Source organism: Dromaius novaehollandiae, chromosome 4, assembly GCF_036370855.1.
Source record: "Dromaius novaehollandiae isolate bDroNov1 chromosome 4, bDroNov1.hap1, whole genome shotgun sequence".
Lineage (NCBI taxonomy): Eukaryota > Metazoa > Chordata > Aves > Casuariiformes > Dromaiidae > Dromaius > Dromaius novaehollandiae.
Window position 1 is genome coordinate 54,733,364 of NC_088101.1, and position 19,845 is coordinate 54,753,208.

The following is a 19,845-nucleotide window of genomic DNA, read 5'->3' on the forward strand; positions in this document are numbered from 1 at the left end:
ATCTTCTAATAATTTACTGCAACCATGTAGTTTTAGATGCTACATCTTCAGTGACCCAAAATACAGATATTATTACATAGCAACATTTTAAAATAATCCCAAATAGGAAATATTGAAGAATACTCTTTTACTTTTGAAAGGTAAGAGGTTTTTGGTACAACTGTACTTTATTAGCATTTTCAGTATTTAAAAAATCAAACCATATAAATACAGTGTGTGATATAATGCTACTTTCTTTTCCTTAACCAACTCTCTCTCAAAGTGTAGCAAGATAGAGCTCTCAACACACTTATCTACCCAGTCTGTATTTTGAAAGTCTTTCTCCACTGAAGAATGATATTGGTGGAATTAAAAACACGTCAAGAGCACAGAAAAAGTGAGATATGTTCCAGCATCAGTTCCCTGGCATTTCAAGGTACGCTCACTTGCACCAGGGCTGACACAGATCAGGCAACAAAATCAGAAAATCATACTCTGCCTTCCTGATGGATCCAGATGCAGGTGTCCTTCATCAAGGAGATACAGAAGACAGAAATTGGCCCATACATCTCTGTGCATGCTATGTGTGATACAATCCTCAAAATCTTTATTAATTTGTAGACACTCCAGAGGACAAATACTTAACCAAATCTTGCTACAACTAACAATAACAAGAAAAATTCTGCCAGCAAGAATTGTTTGAAGAGTGAAAATGGCTTCAATTCCATTTCAAGCAAGCTCTTCAGGCTGTTTCAACTTTATCTTGCTTTGAACTTTGCACACGGAGTATGGTCATTATTCTTCTAATGTATTGCTATGAGTCAGATTCATTTCATTCAAATTGGATACATCTTTAGAGAAATTTTCTCTTTAGTTTAATCTTGAAACAATCATAGTATTTGTTCTTTGGTCAATAGTAAAAAAAAAACCCACAACTTTACTGAAAAGGCATATGAGACCTACTGTTTGCACACTCTACTCTTGATTATTAAGGGGAAATGAGATGGACTGAAATATTCCTTTACTCTTTTCTTTTGTACTACCAAAGCTGCTAGATGAACTGATAGCAATTTTCCCATCACTGTGAAGAGGGTTTAATGTGTTATTCTGTAATCTTATTGTTTGACAGTGAATCAGTTGAATGACAAAATGTGATCTCTCCCTGTAGACAGTTTAATATTGTGAAGACATGCTCAGTGCTGAAAAAGCTGCAAACAGTTTTCTTATCTTTCGGTGCTTCCAGAATGGTATTATATTTTCTTCTTCACTATGCATATTTAAATTCCATTAAAATTAATGAAAATAGCCAGGACATAGAATAAGCAAAAATATAAATATAAAAGCACATTTTCAAAAGAAGATGGAACCATCAATTTAAGGTTAAATCCAGATTTTAAGCAATAAGTCAGAATATCCCAAGAACTGGCAAGTAGCTTCTGTGCAAGTTCTGAGGTATTTTGTTCTCTGCTTTCACCTGTTATGGAACTAATGCATAAGAGGTACAATATGTTCAGACACATCATCCTTGACTTTGGCATGCTGAAGATTTCAGTACAGCGGTTCACAAAGATTCTGTCTCAGGTTCTGAAAGCTGGTTGTTTGCCAAAGCAGCCAGGAGGGAGCCTCCTACTTCAAGCATGCATTGCACTAGGTTATGGCAAATAAAAAAGTTGCTTTTGACCTACTGCTCTAAAAGCAAAGAGAATGTTATTATTTTCTACAGCAAATATTTTGCTACAGTGAATAGATCCATAGCTATCTTTAACTAGGTTGCACAGTTCATCATGGTATTTTTAAAAAATAAATTAAAATTTAAAAAAAGCCATTCATTATGTTGAAGTGTGTATTAACTGGGGAGAAAAGAGGGTAAATTCTGCAGTTGCATATAGCACACAGCTTAAGAGATTTGTTGAGTCACATGAGATTAGTCCATAAGGCTCTACATCATGTTCACACAACATCTGATACTGGGGGTAGTGGGGGAGAAGGCACGCTGTCCAAGTCCATTGCGAGATCTGCCGACAAGACTGCAGGTGAAGCTGTTCCAAACCAGATGCAAGGAAGGCGCCGCCAGCATAATTACTTTTGGATCCATCATCCAATCATCTGCACCTGCTATCTGGTTCATATCTCATCCCATGAGAAGTTTTAACAATGCATTAATCTTCATGTTAGAAATCACACATTTTGATAGAATCAACCTGAACAGCATGCACAGAGCAAAAATCACCCCTCTCGTGATTCCTTTTTTCAATGGAAGGATTTAGCCTATAGAGTAATGTTCTGATCTATCACACATGCATTTATCCATTACCAAGAAGATTATCTAAGAACACTTTCTTCTGATGTTCAATTTTAAAATATTTTATGCTCACACATAAGAGCAGTTTAACTAGGTGTGTGCTTTTGTCCTCGGTACATACAAAACAGTGTGATAGTTATAAATTGAAAGGTTCTTTTTACATACATCTGACAGATATGTACGCCAAAGGAGACTAACCTTGAATTTCAGTATGAGATTGTCTCTGCTTCCTTTCCAGCGCATGTCACTATTGCTACCTCTGTTGATTCCACATTATTTCTCAGAAATGCATACTTTATACTGTTATATTTCCAGCCAGTGAATAGGCTTGCCAAAGACTGTGACATAGATATTAAAGGTGGCAGACAAGCAGCCTTTATAGCCCTTTCATTCAAAGGAAACACCCAGAAGGTTAAAACATGAATAATACCTACACGACCTTACTTCTGGTAAGGCTTTTCCACTTTGCTTAATATTTACCAATTCAGTGAGGAAAGGCATGGCTGACTTTCTACAACAGTGGTCAGAAAGTCTAGAAGACAAGGCCTGAAACATTTCTTTGGTCAGAATGGAAAACTGAAATACCAGCTGTGAAAATATTAACTGAGGAAGTATTCATAGTGCGCTGTACTTACAGCATCAGCAGGAGTGATGTTAAAAGCCCATTTCCCGAACTACCGTAAAACTTCTTGCTTAGGGCTCCATCCCAGGAGGCAGAGAAGTGATCATTCTAGATCTCTCACACTGAAAGGAGGAATTCAGCTTCAGCTTTTTTTTCCATTTCTCATCAGTTAAGGTAACTCACTGAGTTCAAATGTTACAAGTCAGCCCTTAAAATTTACAGGGAAGCAGTTTCTTTTTAAAGTGTGCCATATCTGGGCAAAACATTTAACAAGTTAGGTATCTCTAGTAGTTTGGCACTAAGTTTGTTCATCCACTGCGCAACTGTCCAACAGAATGTAAATTTATAAGACCCCTACATACATAATTTCCTTTTACACTTAATCTAATCATTAAACATTCTCTATGTAATTTTCAGCAAGTTTTTGTATTACGTCTACAGTGCAGCTTAAAAAATGGTGGAAGTAATTTTCTAATTAGCTACATACGCATTTTTCAGAGATTTATGCCACAACTCATTTTTCAGTTACATATCTGCCTATATTTAGCATATCAGGATTCACTGCCTTACTTACATGGCTTCATAATGTCTTAATGATATTGTATAATAAGGATAATCCAAAAATGCATCTGCAGACCAAATAATTGCACATCTTTTGTTTTGCCTTACATGTGGTAATTACTAATGGCCATATGCAATATTTACATTTGCATTATAATAATTACTCTCACTCCTGCAATTCCTACTCATTAGGCATTAATGTAGCCATTTCCCTTCATTGGAACCCAAATGTCAGGCTTTCATAAAATGTCTAAGAACTAAAAGAAATGCCACAAGTCCATTTCATTAACTTTTTCTCTCTCTGACGTGGCACTAGTTGGACATACACACCCAAAAAATCCTGAAAGTCCTGCCTGCTCCCTGAGGAGGAGGTGTTGTTGTGGCTAGAGCTGCAAGTGACTGCCTAGAAATCCATTTATTTGCACCACTTCAGAGTTAGTATTTCAGGTGAGTCTTTGGGAAGGATCAATTTCAGCAGCAATGTATAAGGTGGCAGAAATCATACGTAGCCTATAAAAGGCTCAGTGATTCTATACATGAATGAGGAGATCTTGTGTCAAGAATCAGTGGCCAAAACCCTGTCTAAAGATCACAGGTAATATGGAATCGGGAGGCTTCCAGACTGGCACATCCAAGCAGTTTCAACTATGATGGAAAAGAGGCAGAAAAAAAACCTCTGATTGTAGGTAATTAATGCTCTGGAGAATAGTAAATAGCTCAAAGAAGCAGCTTAGACAAATGTTTATATACATCTTTTGCTACCTCTGTTGGTTTCACATTATTTCTCACAAATATATACTTCAGACTATTATATTTCTGGCCACTATATAAGCTTGCCAAAGACTGTGACATAGATACTAAGATGGCTTGAAACAGTTGAGACATGATGATGGACTGAAAATCCATCATAGTTGGTTGTTCCCACTGCAGATTCTGCAGGTGGAATCCTGCAAAATCCCATAAAATAGTCCCTTGGAGAACAAGGAGGCAAGGATTACATGGATATACTATATATACTATCTTCATTTGGCTTCTCATACACTTACATACCATGAAGCCAAAAAGGATGTTAAACTAGCCCTTCAGCAAATAAATTATATGAGGATCAGCTCTTTGCTAGTTTAGACTTGTTCTGTATGTAAAACAGTTAGGAATGTGGAAAAAAAACCCCAAACAGCTCTTACCAATATATTTATGTTGGCAAAGACCTTAGAATAGATGTATACTAGTACTTCATTTGATTTCTGCTGTATTGGAAAAAGAATTATTCGGTTAGAATAACTGACTTCAGTAAAAGTATTTAGCTCTATGGTACAGTTATACAAAAAGCACTCTTGAGGTGAAGACAAATGATTAGTATGAGTCACTAAGAATGAGAATGCCAAATTTGCCTCCACGCTGGCAACTGGCCTAGTGAAGAAGCTTGTTCCTTGCTTGTCCTGTATTAGTTCTGAATGTTCATAATGCAGCAGTTTGCTCACCCCACTCACTCACACAGACAATCGTTTGCAGGTAGATACGAGTGTCTAAGTGTTTTGGGGATGGAAACTGTCATCACCTACTCATCCTTTCCGTAGGATATGAACTGTAATTCGGCACCATTTTTAAACAAGTTTTGTTTCGAAACATGGATTGATCACACCATTTCCTGATACTACTCCTTGTTTTAAAGATAGTAAGTATTCCCTGAATTAGAATTTTGTGTTCTATGGCTTAATCTTTTCAATGTGCATCTTTGATTTGATAATGACCCCATTAAACCTCACTCAAACTGTAAGTAATAGGTAGGTGACAGTACAGTATCTAGCAAAAGAAAAGCCATGATGGAAGCTAAAATGGCACACCACGCTGGCACACTTCATAGAGCATATTGGGTAGTTAAAATCTGATCATTAACTCCTATCATAATTTGTAGCAGGGACACAAACTGACATGACATGAGTCTGTTCTCTTGACAAATCTTTTTTTCATGGCAAACTGTATAATGAAAATTGAAAAAGGTATTGTGCTAGCTTAAATCAAGCCTGTGGCAGAGTAATGTATTTAAACCTGTGGCCTTTTGAAATAGAGTAGGAAATGTAATTTAAGCTGCAATCAATTCCCGAGTTAGGATTTTTATAGGTATGAGAAATATATACATTTTTCATATATTAGAAACATGATTAGGCAACCACAGAACCCCATAATCATGTCAAATTCAGCTATGAAAAGCCTTCTGTCAGATATTTTATCATGAAATTCCTGTCAGTTTAGTTCCTGGCATAAAAACGATGTTCTCCAAATGAATATACTGTTAGCATATTTTAGATATGCATCATATTTGCATAAAATATACACGGGAATTCAATAACTTATTTAGTTTGAGACAATCATTGCATTGACTGATTAGGTTCTAGAATCAGAACAGAACACGCAGACCAAAGCAGATTGCTCAGCTGCATGGATATTTTCTTCTTTTTATTACTTAGGAGCAGATAAAGAAATACTTTGAGATGAATACTTTAGTGTTTGTACATCAGAACCTCCTATTCAGTAAATAAACTGGCCACATCTTTACTCAGTGTTCATGAAGCCTTCATAGAGATTTTCGTTGCATATATTCATTCATACAAGCCAATCTAAAGTCACATGAGAATAACTTAAAAATGTTTCATGACTCCCCATACATCAAAAGAGCACTCCAAAGAGTCCCAAAACTCCACTGCTATTTCTGCTGTTCTAGGAATTCATAGCATGAAATAAAGCATAATTAATGCTGATGATGAGGTATAACCATTGTGTCATTATTGCATAGGTTGTTCAAATAAAAATGTAATAAGACATTTTTCAACAGCAAATTACTAAGGATAGAATTTATTCTTCAAAGGGTCTAGCCTAATGGGACTTTATAAGAGAAATAAAGGGCATAAGTAGGTCAGAATTCACTCTTACAACTTACAGGCAGCTCAGAGCTGCAGCACAAGTGCCATACAGTTATGGCAGAACGGCAGCTGGTGTCCCTTTTCATTCTGTGATGAGGTTTTGAAATAAAGACTTGGCGAGTGAACACCGAAAATACTTGTTCAGCACATGAGTATCCGAGTCTCCTCGCACACAGTTACTCCGCATCTCTCTTGCCACTGCACTGTAGTATACTGCATGCAGTCAAGCAACTTCTCTGAAGTACCTAAAGAAAATAGCTAGCTAATGTTACCAAAGTATATAGCAAATGTTTAGTGCTTTCTCCATCTGCTAGATGGTGATCTTCAGCCTTGTTCAAGCAAGTACCTGCCACTGGTTTAAGGGACAGCTCATCAAGCATTGTAGAATAAACAGAAATCACAAAGCGGAGGCAGATACACGAAGGAGAAGCTGCAGTTTGAGACATTTGATCTTAGTAGAGCTATTTGCATTCATGAAGTGGCACATGCACTGCATCCTGTTATCAATTTGAAACCTTTAATCATTGAAGAATATATTCCCAAAGCACTTCTGGGAAGATTTGAGAATCTCTTTCCTGCTTGGGATTTTATTTGATTTTATGAGCTGTCTGCTTCCTCGTGTCTTATAATATTCTTTTGTTATGCCCCATGTTCTTATGTCACATTTTTTTGCACTAATTAAACTGGGAGGAGACACTAGCATAGCTATCAGTAGGCACAAGTAGGCTGATTGTTAAAACATATTGGCACCAGGACAGACCTTACTCTGTAAAACCTACTCCTCTTTCTCTTTTTTCCCCTTACCCTCTCACAGGGTATGAGAAGCTGACAGAGTACTTCTGCAAGAGCAGAACAAAGAAATCATTCAGGAGGGTTGGATCTTAAAAAACATACAGCTAAAGGGAATTACAGAAACAAAAGAAGGTTGGGCAAGAGGGAAGAGGTCCTACAGGTCCTGGGGCGAAGCAGATGTAAGCTAAGGAATGCATAATGGCTCTGAGAAGGCAGGGCAATGATTGCCTTCTGTAGTCCTTCCAAGTCACTTCACGTTCCTCAACTTCAGCTCCTTCCACAGTTAAATCGTACTCCATTCTAGCTTTTCCACTGTTTGAGCCTAGTCATTCAAGCCAAAAAGAAAAAAAAAAAATCAGCACAGCTGAAGTGACAGGTAATGGTAACTTGCTAGTGTGACTGATCAGCAGCTAGGTACCAGACTAATGAGCTGTCTGTCTGAAGTCCATAAAAGGATTAACAAAGGTCTACAGAAGATAGCTGTGGTATTGTACAATGAAGACGGGTAGACCAGGAAATGTCCAAAAACAGCATAAAGTTGTATAGCAGGAAGTGAACACACGGCACAGCTAATGACAAGAATTTGAGAACATGCTTAACATATGGATAAAACAATTAACTGAAAATGAATGATAGACACATGATGATCAATTAGAAGATAAAGATGAAATCCAAAGTATACTGCAGAGTAATAGCTTAGATTCTTTGGACCCAGATTATCAAACAGTTGGACTCCACTGAACGTTGCTAGTTCATCAATATGAAGTGTTAGATTTGCTACTGTCTATACTTAAATATGTCTGATGAATACAGCATAAAGTCAAGCTTTGAGGAAAGGCTGAGTCAGTCTGGTCCATGAAAGAGATGAAGAGATTCAGAACGGATCCTCAGTCAGCTATGAAGAGACTGTAGCTACATCTCAGTGCCAAAAATGGGTCAGAGTGCTAGAAGAGCCAATACTCCCCAGAAGGTAGCTAGCACAGTAGCTAGTGGAAGAGACAGGTGCCAGAAGGAACAGCCAATAGTCATAACTGTAAAAACTTCATTTTATGGTTTGAATCATCTATAACAAGACTGCAGCTTATTAGAAATTAATTCATTTGCATGAATGTAATCTTATTGCTCATGATCAATGACATTTGGAGAACATGGCAAAAGACATTAAAATGCCTAAGCAAGAAGGTAAAAGCCATCTGGCATATAGTAACTAGGGGAGGAAACAGTCTTGGTTGTGACTGAAAGAAAACCAAGAACACCACAAAAAGATAGCACTGTTTAAATCATTCATATGAGATCTCACAAAAAGGGCCATAAAATATTCCTTTGAAATATGACAGCTATAAAAGTCTCTCAAAAAGACATTAGCAGAAGCCACAGGCCAATGATCTATGTACCCTATGGTCCCTTCACTAGTCCATAATGACCAGCAATGCCCTCTATGAACTTCAATTGCTCAGTTTCAATGACTGTTAGTATTCTAGGGGTATATTCAAGCACAAAGACAACAGTTTGTTTCAGACTTTGCAATTGCTGGGATCCTTTAAACTTGGCTTGCAAATTGAAAAGTCTACCATTTAATGATCTAAACAGATGCAAAGTGGAAAAAAAGGCAAAATTTCACATTAACAGCTACTTTCAGGTCATAACATCACCACCTATACTGCTGTAAATCTACTGTGAAAATTAAACATGCCAAGATTTAGGAATCAAATCTCCCACATCCAAAGCAACTTTCACATGAAAAAGCAGCATGTTATGCAGACATAGTAGAACAGTAAAAACTTTTCCTCCTCTGGTGAAAGCAACACAGCACAACAGTTACCGAGCCCTTGGGCAGGTGCGAGGCTTTTATGAGATGTACAATCCACTGCTGTTAGCCTGAAGTGAATTAAACAAGCAGGTGGCTTCATACACAGAAAGAAGTGTCATCAGACAGGATGTAAGATTTTTTAGAGACATGTGTAGGAACAAAATTAATTGTGACCAACAGAAATCCATCAGCACATACTGGTGCAGCCCGCTTGAACAAGGGATCTATGGAAATAGAGCAGCTGGGGATTTATCCTAGGAGGCCAGCATATGATTGCAGTTAAGCCAAGATAGCTCTCCTGAAAAACTAACAAGTTACTCCAGGGTTACACTGGTGCAACAGACATCAGAACCTAGTTCACAATATTCATCCACATAGTTTGAGGGAAACCAGCAGAACTGCTTTGACTCTAGTTTTGAAATGTCTTTAATGCAAGACTGGGCATTTTGCCCATAGCTGAGCCACTGATAAGAAGCTCTGCTTTAACTGAAACTGTTTTATAACTTAAGAGAGCTTTTCCTTTAGGATTATGCAACCTGACTTGATTTTTTTTTCCCGATATTACTGGCTTTACCAGAAAAGTGAAATTGTGCTTTCTACCTTGACGCGTAAGCCTGAAGTGACAGCAATGAATCAGGGCTAGAAGAAAGCTACTCTGAAACTACTAGACACACTTCATTTCTGAACTCCAAGTACAAAATGTTTCTTTCTGCAAGTATAATAGGATAACTTGGATAACTATCTCCAGATTTGATATTATTTTCAGTCAAGTAAAAATGTTCAACAAACACACAGTTTTTAAATAATACAGTTCTGGAGATTTTTTTTTCTGGACAGTACCTTGCTTATTTACGAAAGCCTGATCACACTTAGCAAGTGAGAAATTGTCTTCAGGACAGTAGATTCTTAAAGGTTTAAAGCCTGATGCTGATGATACTCTCAACTGTGTGAATCAGAAGCAATTGTACTGAAGTAGTAACGGTACAAGGAAATAAGAAAACCTGATTCACATTCCCTGCCTATCTGAAAAATCCAAGACTTCTGTAAATGCACCCAAGATATAAATATACCTTACTTTCAAACAAGACAGCAAAACAGCAGTGGTCACAGTCTATAATGAAGGCTCCACTGCGACGTGGGATCCCCTGCTCAGACTACATCAACAGCACAGCATTTGCGGACTGACACAAATATATTGTCAATGTGTTATAGTCAACTTCTCTCAACTGAAGGTACTCTTGCTCTTATAGATTGGGTCTATACAGCACGAGCAAGGCTTTCAGCAGTGTTGAAGTATGTCATTTTTTCTGACAAATTTACAACAGTTCTTCAGGTTTTGGATGTACAGATCTTGGTGAGATGTTAAACAATTCTGTGAGAGCATCACCTCACTGAGATACGCAGGATGTCTTTTTTCTTTACTACTCTTGAAAACTCAGGTGATCCAGTGTATTTCAACCTAGAGGATTTTGTATGCCTCGGGGCCTGGGCCTCAGCAGAGTGAGACACAACAGCTCTGCTGAAATTATACTTACTCCATTTTTCTAGCTGGAATCAAAAGCTACACATTTATGCTTTTGTTATTAGTCATATTTATACATCAAGTGGTATTGTAAAAGTAGATATGCAGCAGCACCAGCAAGGTATTAACAAAAAGGAGGATATTCAAAGGGTTTTAATGGAGCAAGCAGACAACCAACTTCCTTTCCTCATCTGAGTGACTTTATTTTGGACTCTTGCAGTATTTTCCAGATCACTTCTTTTTAGCAATGCTTTCATACGTCAGAGAGATAATGAAGAATGAAACTGAATAATCAAGAAAAATGTGTATCCAAATGAAAGCTAGACTGTACAAATTTTATGCAATGTGACAAGTAATGTGTGCTTTTAAAAAATTCTTTACTAGTTGTAATTTATTCCACACCAAAATTGTAACAAATTAGCACCGATATGGCTCCTGAACTTAAAATGTATTTTATCGGCTCTCTGGGATTGTTTAAGGAAAGTCTTTCTGACACAAAATGACCTGCTTATGTATAGCTGATTCATGAACAGTATTGTGAAAGACCATGTTATCCTACTTATTTTTCCCCTTATTTTAGCACTTACTGAAGATGTACTGTGGTGAAAAAACTTCAAAAGCATATACTCTTTTGGGATGGAAATGACTATTTTTTAATGATTCAGTCTTGAGGAGTTGCTTGAGGAGACTTACCACATGGATTAAGTGATTATGTAATAGTTGTCTTTATTAATAAAAAGTCCCTATTCACTATGTTTGCAGAAAAAATATTTTAAAACATCACTCCGAAAGGCTTCAAATTTCAGATGATAAGTAAAAAAGATTTTTGAAGTTTTATCATTGTTGTTCCCATTTAATTGTCTTAAGCCAAATATTATTTGGGGTGTCTGGCATCCAGTAACGGGCCCAATGTTTTTCACACCCTGGAAACCCATGCAAAGCCAAAAGAAGTCAACAGAAAGAATCACAGATCCTGAAATCTGCTGCAGCCAGAACACTAGTACTGCAAACAGAGGTTGTTCATCCCAGGACTTAACAGAAATTAAATGTTTTTCTATGTTATGTTTGGGAAGAAATAGGCTTATACTACAGAATGGCATAATTGTCCAATAAAACAATCAGCTTTCTCCATAACAGTTTAGATTACATTTAGATAAAATGTATTTCATTGGAAAATGAAGGGACATGTTTATCTTTCTTTTTGACAATTAACTTTGCTTGCATGTATTAAATTCTTCAGCATATTGTGTATGCTGGCACATTGTAAAACATGGAAAATAAGAACAGCAAAAATGCTGTTAAGCAAACAATGAGTAAAATAGAACAGCAAGTCAATCAAACGGTAATCAAAAGAAAACTGTATTTTTCAGAAAAGATAAAACTGATCGGATTACTTACCTATTTATTTTGCATACAAAGCTTGTAACTGAATTAAAATCTGTTTTTCGGTTATCGCCCATTAAAATAATCAGAAAAAAAACAGAAACAAGGGATTGAGAAAAGAAAAAGAACATTCATTGGTACAATAATTAAACAGCAAAACTAAGACCAAATCTAGTAGAAATCAATAAAAACAAAACTGACAACCAAGCGAAAAAAACAATCCAGAATTTTGTAAGTTGTCTGCAAACTACCTGAAGAGAACAAAGATCTTAAGGGAGCACGCACTCATTCCATTCCTTCATGAAAAGACGTTATGCAAACCTGTTTGCTCAACTCCTGTACAGACAATATTAGAGGAATTTAGTACAAAAGTTGTAATCATTCTCAACACATGTATGATCAGAGTATGCCTAAGTACCATACCGAGTCAAGCTCTGAGACAAAAACTAATTATTTTTTGAGCCCTGAATAGCACCCTCATTAGGAAATCTCCTGAAAGGATAAAAGCAGAAATTATCAGAGATTAATATATTCTGGAGAATTTATACATATATATATATATATATACACACACACACACACACATATATATATATGTGTGTGTATATACATATATATATACACACATATATATATATATATATGTAACATAAATTTTATTTATCCCATAACACACATTTTTTCAAACATCTCTAAATCAGCTCTGAATTTTTCTATTTCAAAGCCCACTATCTTTTTCAGATTGGTCTGAAAAATGCTTGACAAGGAAAACTATAACTCTTTATTTATGAAATGTCATACATGATTTAAAGTGAACTCAAAAATTGCCTCAAATGAAGTCAAATCTTGATGTTTGACATGTGGCTTCTGGAATTAAAGCAATGCCAAGTGAAAACTAAATACCTACATTTTCAACACTTCATTTTATTCATTCATCACCGAACTTTGGGATCTATGGACATAATACTGGTCTGTGAAATAGGCAGTAGGAAAAATAAATGCTATTTCCGGCACTTATGATATCCTGTACAACCTGAACGCCTGCACTGAAATTGAGGCCTATTATGTGCTTCAATTCTTCTGTAAGATTTTTTATTTTCATTAGATTGATTAACAGTGTTGGAAGACGAGGTTTTATGGTCCCTTAAGACGTCCTCAGGAAAATTAGTAGCTACTTCTGTGTAGCTTCTTTACACAATGAATGTGTAAAAATAAACTACATATCCAGCAACGTAGGTTTCTTATATCAATAGTCCCAGCACACAACAGAAAGACAATGAAATCTCATCTTCTGTATAAACTGCTCTTAGAAGAGAACACCAATTAATGAGACTTAGAGGAAGAAATTAAAAAGTTTCTTCAATGATGAGACATGCTGAGACTATCTCTCAGTGATAATACAGTGAATAAATATAGAATATAGAATACAGTGAGATAAAAGTTCCTTTCTTAAACTAAGAAATGAAGAGAAAAGGTGGAAGTAACTTAGATAATCTGAAATCCTGTTTTTAATATAGTAGGAGAGGAACCCTTGGCAAAAAGAGATTAAGTAGTGAACAAAGAAATATTAGAGGCAAACACCAAGGGATAAAAACTATGAAAACTAAACAAGAGAGCTGAAACAAGTATTGTCACTAACCTGGTTGAGAAATATGGTATTGTTCTGGAAAAAAAAATGAAGCTTTTGTATACTACACAAGGAGAACAACAACAAAACAGAGCCATTACTGATACACAGCAGAAAGCTAAATATGCAGAGACAGCAAAAGCACAATGGAACTGCAATCATCAGTGGAATAGAGGTATATTGTTTAGGAAGGAAAGGTCTGTACAGCGCTAGTCCGTCTTCTGAACAGAGTGTTTTGACTGAAAAGAAATAATAAAAGACCTAGTATGCATGAAGCTGAATTGATCTGGGTTAAAATAATTTAAGGAGGAATACAAAGAGAGACTCCGTCACAGAAGAGCTAAGAGTGTCCAACAGTTTTCCAGCAATGGACATCATTGTAATATAGTAGTAAAGAGAGAAATACTGCTAGGAATTGTATCGTAACGAGAGACACTAGTCATACAGATGTATATTGGAGGACAACTAGTATCTCTACTTCATGCTTTCAGCTTGGGTCCAAAGCAATATAATGCATCAATATGATCTTGCATCTGAGCTCTAAGACAGATCTGAGTCCCAGGTGAACTTACCAATTTAAGATGGCCAGGTTAGGGAGCTCTGCACCACATTTCACAACAAAAGCCTGAGGAGGGCTAGGAACTGTCTCTGTAACTCTAAATTGGGAAGCACAGGCAGGAGAAAGAATTTTTTCACCTATTAATTAATAACTGTGGGCTGGAAAACAACCATTACAGAAAGTGGGGAGGGGAGAGGCTCTGGAGCAGTCTTTGATAGTAGCTGTTTTTTGCCCAACTGTGTAGTTTTAAAAGGGAGTCTGATCAACTTACAACTGTCAGTTACATAGCTGCATGGGACTAGACCCAGCAGCTCGGGAGGTGCCTCTCTGTACTCCATAGGAACCTTTCTAAACCTTGAGATAATCCTTGGCAGTAGGAACAGCAGCACCTCATCAAGAAGTCACAGAACATTTCCCACTTGCCTCCTGGCCAGCTTTTACCGGACAAGACATCCAGATGCTCTGATCACTCCCACAGAGTAGTACAGGAGGCTCTGAAGAACTTTACTGTCATTTATGTGACTGGCAGTCATTTTTCAAACAAGAGACTACTGAGGCCATCACAGAAGGGAAGCTTGTTCAAACTTTTAGACAGCTCTCGCAAGCAAAACAGTCCTCAGAAGAGATCAATTACAATACCTAAAGATGTCAAGTAGATATCCAAAATAAATCAGAAGAATCTAGACCAATACAAATTAATATTTTTTTCTGTCTTTTAACATAATACAAACATATCAGTGACATTGTTTCCCAGCTCATATAGGAAAAAATCTGCAAAAAGTTTCATAAAGCCCTCAGCAGTTTGGACAGCCCTTCTTTCTACACTGTGACTTCTTGAAATGTGTGTCCCCTCCAGGTCAGCCAGGGACTGTATTTAATTGTTTCACTAAGATAGACAGCAATATATTTTAAGAACTCCTTTACACCCAAGAGTGTCTCTCGCTTCATACGCCGCATGCTGCTTGGTTTGAATTCAATAGCTGGTTGTCTTTTATTATCAACATATTAAATACCATTATAACTTAGCACATGAATAGTTTTATTAGCCTGTCACATCATGACAGATAGAAAAGTTTTATCAAGGGGAGTCAGAATCTTCTGCCGCAAAGTCAATCTCGGGCAAGTTACATGCTCCAAATGCCTTCCAAAGGGAGCGTTAACTGAACGCGACACAAACCTAAAGTAGACAAACAACCCAGCTTACTGCAGGGAAGTGTTTGATACAGAGCAAAACACTAACCAAAGATTAACAGCCTGTTAAAAATGAAATCAAGCTATTAGAAGCCAACAAGCATGGGAAATGTTCTTTTTCTCATTCAGCTACTATCTCATTTGATGTCGCATTAAATTGCCCATTGGGCAAAGCACTGAAAAGCTAATATGGGAATGCCTTGTTTATAATGTTCGCTTTCATCTGTGAATTACAAAAGCAATTCATCAATAACAAAACCAGTTTAAATGATGTATGAAGTGAATACAGCATTCTGCAACAACTGCTTCTTCCAGATAAGACCCAAGGATAAACTGCATCCACAGGGGGATGAAAACAAGTCAACACTGGGTTCCACAAGGCAAAAAGCATTTTACTTAGCATGAAGGACTCTATCAAGTACAGTCATTTAGATAAATTATAATCAGGCCAAAAGAAGTCCTGATCTGTACTTTACAATTTTCTCATTAGCACCAAGTAAGGCTTTAAAGTGCTGTAATTTGATAACAAGTTCCTTAAATGCCATGCAACATGCACAATTTTCTCCATGAACAATGATGTGATTCCCCTAAGATAGGTTTAATAAAGCCAAATGAGTCAGTGGTTTCTGTGAGTTATTTATGAAACATTCAGGAACAGCTGCAAGAAATGTGCAACTTCCTAAATGGGTTCCGCCTCCAGCAGTTGTGTAGACCAGATGGGAGAATGACAGGCTCCACTTAATATGTCACAGCATCAACTCAGTCATAAAATGGTACCAAACAAATCTCCTTGGAACAAGAGCCACCTGTTTACTATCAATATACCTTCTACTTCTCAAACGATGACTTGAATGTGTGATGTGCAATCTAAAAAAGCACCCCTTCAAGTCCGCAAAGCAGTCCTCAGCAAATTAGCTTCTTTCGAAAAAGTAATGCCTAACTCTTTATAGTTATCCTCAGGCATTTTTAGAGCCTTTCATATTATAAAGCTTGCTCACAGATTAGTCAGTGTACCATCTTCCCAGTGAGAATTTCCTGTTAATTATCTTAGTTTGGGTTTGGTTTGTCTGCAACTTTTACTCAGTAGCTATTAGAAACAGAAATCTGCAGTGCCTTCTGTTTTACCTCAGTGCCAGAGCACTAGTCTGAAAGCCTCAGATCTGGTTTCTGCCTGTAGCCATTACTTTCCATACACTGAACATGAATCTATTACTTGGAGCCTGTTGCAGCTCACTCATGAAGAGGTGTGAGAGGCCTCCAGATGTCTATAATGGCTTAGAAATAACTGTGTTGGTCTGGGGAGGGAGACAGAATAATTTAATTAGGAAGCATAAGCTATAAACAAACTTTCCATAACAGCCATTTGTCAAGAAGGCTTATAACATCCCCTCTACAGAGGGGACACCTCCACTTTCCCTCCATTTTAACTGAACACTATGGTAGAAAAATGGGGATTTGAACCTACTCAAACTACAGCAGAGTAATTAGAGGTGTCTGGACTGCGATTTCTATAGCATATGCTCTGACGTTGGAGTTGAACCTAGATCTGCTGTGTTATGCTAAACTTCAGGGAGCTCACCTTACCAGAACTGTTTGGGAGCACACCATTGATGCTAACACATGATCCCAAGCAGGTCTGGACCCAGAGCAGTCATGTGTGTGCCAAGGACCTCCGACAACTTACAAGCTTTCATTCCTAATGATTTGCAAACCAGTCACCTCTGCAGATGTTTAACTACCTAGATATTTCCAATCCTGCTGATGTTTTGCTTGGATGGCATTCATTTATAAAGTGTCAGATGCTCCCCATGTCAGCATCTGCTCATTCATGTGATAACCATTCTATTAGGGGACCGGCATTTCAGCCACTTGAAATTATAACTGGTATGACATTGACAACAGGAGTTGTTGTGATGGATGTCAGCCTACTCAGAAGTGCAATGCTTTTCTTAACAGCAAATCGCAAGAAAACAAATCAGAGCCTAAAAGTCATAAACCTTGCTAACATTAAAGGACAAGATTTACTACTGTTTTACAGGACTTTTCCAGTATATAATGCAGATGAGACTTCTTTTTCACAGAATGATGAGATGAAAAATGAACTACATCCAGCGTGTGTCTCCATACAGCAGCTATACCTAGTGACTGGTTTCATTTTGATCTCTGTGTACACGATATGTATTCCACTGCAGTGGTATCTCAATTAAATGTTAAACTGAGAAACTCCTGCAGGCTACCACATCATACTTCTAAAGATATAGGTTTCTTTGCTCTCGCAAACACTGACTCTCTTTCTTCAGAATATCCTATCAATATGAATCCTAATAATATGTGCTGTTGCTCTCTGGGTAAGTATGAAGTGTTCCACGCTTAGGGGTTTTTGTTAAAGTAGCACTGAAAAATAGCCCCTGTGTCACAGTTATTCTTTTTGCAGTATTTTTACTTTGTGTCATTTTATTCAAAATATTTGGGGTTTTTTTTTTAATTTATCAGCTCTTACAGTCATATTATTATGTGGGAAATTCAGCAGTTTAAAAGAAAGCATCATTTTTTTTAGGGTTAGATAAACATAAAGACAAACATTCTTCAATAAAACCTAAAATGGCATTGATATTTTAAATGGGATAAAATGATTTTGGTAGCATTTTCCATGAATGAAATTGAAACAGCAAGTCTCATGTCAGTCAGAAATATCAACCAATCTTAATTTTAAACGCTTCACTTTAGAATATATCCCATAGCTATGGGAATGGTGATTCCCTGTGATTCCTTCCCAAGTCTCACCCAAATTTAGCTCCTTAGTTCGTTTTGCCATGATGTACAGGCCTTCCTGCAGCTGAGCAAGCACAGGGCATTATGATACCTGATGAAACAAATGAAAACAGGACTGACAACTACAATTCGCAAGAGGCACTGCCGCGGCTCAGCTGGAGGGGGCCGAGCCGAGTGCCTCCTAAGGGGCAGCAGAGCTGCACACTGGCTATGCATTCTACTGGGCAAAAATTCCAAAACAAGAAGTTTTGGTTTTTTAGTGTAAAAATATTCTCTTCTTAAATGAGACTTGTGAAAATGCTAATTCTTCAAAAAAAAAGTGAAAATACATATTGAAATAATTTTTCCTATTGGCAACAGTTTCTAATCCTTATGGTGACCAACATGAAAATACAATTAAATAACAACTATATGCCATGTTAAAAGAATCCCCTCCTAAAAAAATTTAAATCATACATTTTCCAACTCATGATTTTGCTATATGCAAATCAGCATTTGCAAAAAAAAAAAAAAATCTGAACCTGAGTATAAAAAGCTGTTTATATTTCCCCTAAAGTGCCTAAGGACAACCTAACACCCGCACGGGCCTTGGGCACACCCCTCTCCCGAGGGTTTGGTGCCGAGGCTCGGGGCCAGCCGAGCAATGGTGCAGCCCGGGGCGGCCTCATGCCGCGGGGGGGCCGCAGCTGGGCCCACCCCGGCCTCCGGGAGCTGCTTTTAGGCTGAGCCCCTGCTCTTGGCCCCTGCCCCACGGAGGTGCCCGATGCCCGGGGCTGGGACTGCCCCAGCAGCACCCACCAAAAAACCCAGTGACAAGGCATGCGCCTAGGGCTCCTAACACGCTAAGTGTGAAGGGCTAATGGTGGAAAGGAGAAGGCAGGAAATGTCACCAGAAGCCTTTTATTTAACATTCACATAAAGGCTGATTTATAGAGGACTGATACAGGCAAGTATCTTTGCTCAAAGAATTTAGAAAAAAGCTCAAACGTGAAACAGCCAGCAAAGCTTTGGAGCTGCTCCTAACATGCCATCTGACCAAAGAGATGTCAGACCGGTTTGGAACTGAATTCTCCAGAATGCTTGCTTAAAACAGGTTTTAACATCTATTACATAAGTATTTAAGTTTGAGCTGAACAGGTTCATTGTTATAGGCTGTGTCTCACCTGGATTCAGTCAAGTACAGCGATCCTCCTGTACCTGATACAGGATCCTCCTGCACCGTTCACTTCCGTAACAGCCTGGAAGCATCGGTAACACTGCCAGGGTGTCGGAGCAGAGAGTACGAGGTTGCCTCACTGCCACTCCTCACGTGCTGAGGATTGTCACTGCAGGGCCAGCAAGTGCAGAGCAACACTGGTCTAGTACAGACATCTACGGAAACAGTCCCTCCAATGGCCACAAACACTTAACATACTTCTATTTACAGTAATGAGATAGTTACTGCATTGTTTTCCTGTGTCTCAAACGCTAAAGTCTGTGATACATCCTGGAAATAATGAACCAACCCGGAGTGGCGATTTTCAAATGTTGTCACTTTCTTTTACCCTGCAACTAGATCTAGATCACTGAGAGTAACCCTTTTTGGTGCCTGTTGCCAAATTTATTTTTAACAGCATTGCAGCTCAGTAGCATTGGTGCCCATTTACAAATCTCTGTTCGTGCCAAATTTGGCTGTCAATCATTTGTTGTGATTGATCCCATACAAATGACCAATTATGAACATGCAGGCATTGAAAGCAAGGAATTAAAGGAACCGAGAAAAGGCCCATGGAAAGTGAATCCTAAACTACATACTGACTGGAAA

The 19,845-nt window shown here is 37.8% G+C and overlaps 1 long non-coding RNA gene across 1 annotated transcript in view; it reads right to left on the bottom strand.

Annotated features, from left to right (window-relative positions):
- LOC112985744 (uncharacterized) overlaps nucleotides 1-19,845 on the bottom strand; it is a 371,488-nt gene that overhangs the window by 130,650 nt on the left and 220,993 nt on the right. The gene's annotated exons all lie outside the window — the stretch shown is intronic.